This window comes from Phoca vitulina, unplaced genomic scaffold, assembly GCF_004348235.1.
Source record: "Phoca vitulina isolate PV1807 unplaced genomic scaffold, GSC_HSeal_1.0 scaffold6, whole genome shotgun sequence".
NCBI lineage: Eukaryota > Metazoa > Chordata > Mammalia > Carnivora > Phocidae > Phoca > Phoca vitulina.
The window spans coordinates 40184025-40187309 of record NW_022589709.1 but is presented as its reverse complement, the minus strand read 5'-3'; the positions used below and the strand labels follow the sequence as shown (position 1 = coordinate 40187309).

At 40.1% G+C, this 3285-nt stretch overlaps 1 long non-coding RNA gene across 1 annotated transcript in view; it reads right to left on the bottom strand.

The window, feature by feature from the left end:
- LOC116632252 overlaps positions 1 to 2784 on the bottom strand; it is a 28684-nt gene extending 25900 nt beyond the window's left edge. The window contains exon 1 of the long non-coding RNA XR_004299375.1: positions 2550 to 2784. This is a non-coding gene — a long non-coding RNA (uncharacterized LOC116632252). The remainder of the gene's footprint in view (positions 1 to 2549) is intronic.
- Positions 2785 to 3285: the final 501 nt, after the last annotated feature.

Sequence of the window (3285 nt, the reverse complement as noted above, 5' to 3'; positions counted from 1 at the left end):
CTGTGAATTGTGCAAGACTGTTGAATCTCAGATCTGTACCTCTGAAACAAATAATGCAATATATGTTAAGAAAAAAAAAAAAAAGAAGAAGGTAGCAGTAGGGGAAGAATGAAGGGGGGGAAATCGGAGGGGTAGACGAACCATGAGAGACGATGGACTCTGGAAAACAAACTGAGGGTTCTAGAGGGGAGGGGGGTGGGAGGATGGGTTAGCCTGGTGATGGGTATTGAGGAGGGCACGTTCTGCATGGAGCACTGGGTGTTACACACTAACAATGAATCATGGAACACTACATCTAAAACTAATGATGTAATGTATGGGGATTAACATAACAATAAAAAAATTTAAAAAAAAAAGGACGCAGATCCACCACTAGACTGTAAGCTTCAAGAGGACAAAAATAGCACTGCTTTAGCTCATTATTTACTGGCACAGAGTCAGTGCTCAATAATTATTAATGAGGAAATGATTGTCACCAATCTAATTTTACTCTACTTATTCAAGAAGGTATGGTGGCCTTCACTTGGAGGAGCCAGAAGGCTAAACTTCACTTATTCCTTGATTGCAAGTTTGAAAGCGATTAGACAAGGTGAGAAAGGGCTTCCTAGCTGCTGCATCTTTTGAAGTGATTCATATATGAGCAAAACTATTATCCTCTAAAGATGCTAGCTTGGTGCTCTGCTAACAGATGAGTATATACTACACACAATTTATCCCTTCCATGCATGCTACCACCTCGGTGTGGAAAGTATGGCTGATTGTCTTTCCTTCTTTGACACAGGAGAGAGGAAGACTCCAGAACAGACAGAACCATGCAGTCTGTTAGCCCTCTTGGAGGGTCATGCTTACATGTCCTCACATTTTCAGGGCAGAGGAAGGGGGTGGGAAGCCTGGCATGACAATCAATATCAAAATTACAGCTCCATGATAAGAAAGGCTGTCAACGTGGTAATGACTTGTTTAAACATTTATTAAATCACTTCACAACAAATAGTAACACATGAAGTGTTATCTTCACATTTCACAGCGACATCACTTCTAAGCAGGAAAAAATGCTAGCCAAACTGTTTTAAAATCCTCATCAAGATATTATTTAGTTAATATTGAGGGACTTAATTATTCTTGTTTTTGTTCACAACCTTTTTATAAACAAATTTGGCAACCAATGCAAGCATGGATGTATTATTATTGCTGAGAAAATAGAAATCTAATATCAGGAAGTTCAATATTAGAATATCCACAACAAAATAATTTTAACCTTTTCTATGCACTTTTCAGGCCTTCTCTATTTTAGTTTACTTTCTGTGACCATGGATGATAACAAAGTTATTATTGATGACAGAATCATCACTAAAATTTATAAAAATCATGTGAATTTAATGCTCAATCAAATGCTGCTCTTTTCATCATTTTTTAAATTTATACTCGAAAGAAAAGAAACAAAGAAAAGGAATGAATGTTTTTAAAAAACCACACTCTTATTGGTCATCACCAAAATGCCCCCCATTCTGGTGTACATACACACACATACACACACACACAGGTACATACACACACATATTCATACATACACTTCTCACATAGACTATTCCTGGACTGGCTTGGTCACTGTTTTAGAACAGGTCAAAGAAAGTTATTGATAATATAACATTTTTACATCTGTTTATTACCTGAGTCATTTATCTTTGTATTAATTGGGATATAGGTTAAGCTGTCAAAACAAAGAGGCCCTAGTTGAAAGGCTTAAGGACATCAAGTTCTGAATAAGTAGTTGAAAGCTACTGTGGTGTCTCCACAAAGGTAGAGACCCTACATCCTTCTTTAATGTCGCTTCACCACCCACCAGAGTGTTGCCTGTCTGCAGCTGATGGTGGCTCACCACCATGTCTACTGCGTCCTCATTCCAGCACAGGAAATTTGTGTTGGGTGGGGGAGGAGTATGAAACAGAACATGCCCTTTCTCTAAGGGCACTATTTAGAAGTTGTTCACATCACAGCCCTTTGACCAGAACAGAGTCACTTAGCCACTCTAAAATGCAAGAGAGATTGGAAAATATTGCTTTGATCTTGAGGTAGCCATGTGCCCAGCTATAATTTGAAGGTGCTGTTAGAAAGGAAAAAGGAGAAAATAGATATTGGGGACATCTACAAGGCTCTGACAGACTTTGAACTGTTTTTAGTATTTGACCCAAGTTCAGTCTTGATGTTACCCTAGGAAGCAGAAAATGCTTTCTTTGATTAGCCAAAACACCTGATCCCAAACATGGTGAAACAGCCCATGCTGGAAGACACTGGATAGGTTTTTGTTTTAACTTTCTAACAAATTTTTCTCAGAGTGGCACATTCTGATCTCAGGTCCAAGAAGTTCCGACTGAAAAGAGTCTGTGTCTGGCAGAAGCCTGGATGCTAGCTGTGACCACCATTCGTGCCACAAAAGACAGCAAGTTACAAAAGCAGGCATGATTTTATGCTGAAGTTAATTCGGGAGTAGAGAACTTCCTCCCCTTTGCCTGGTAGAGCATAAAGCTTTTAGACTGAGAAGAACCCACCTCTTTATTCTTTGGACTCTGTGATAGGCTGAAGCTCATGTAGCTCATTAATGGCAGATGGGATGACATCTACATAGTCTGATTCCCAATTTGGTGTTTTTTCCACTGCATCAAAGTGCCTCTAATATGGCAACCTGTATCAATAAAAATACAATGACAACGCTCAGGTTATTATATTGATATCCAAACAGTCTAGTGGGGGGCAATGGGAGAGTAAAAATCTAGTGAACTAGAAGAGATTTTTATTCACAACGAAAGCTTAGACTTCTCTGCAGTATAAGCTCCTTGAGGACAGGATCGTTGTGTGTTTTGTCTACTGCTATTCCTATCACACAGTATACACTAAATAAATATTTGTAGAATTGATGAACAGATGAGACTTATGCAACCCCCAGTCTCTACCTGAAGCTCAAACTCTGCAAACCCTGCTCTTACGCTGGTGGTTCTTAGAGCGGCTCCCTTGGAACTGGAGGCAACAGTGTGCAAGAGCCTCAGTCCTTGTGCTGCCTGCCAGTCGTTCCCCAGGAGCAATGGTACAGCCATGCCCCCTTCTCCATAGGAGCAGCTTGGAGCCATCTAATCACATATGTAGACCATCAGTTCAGAGTTTCTCCTCAGGGAACATTTTCCTTGTACTGTCTAAAGATGTTTTCTTTTCTCTGCTGCCCCCCCAAGTCCCCATCTCTTCCACTTCTCTTTAGATGTCATAGTCAACCTGGTCCTTCCTTCTCACTTA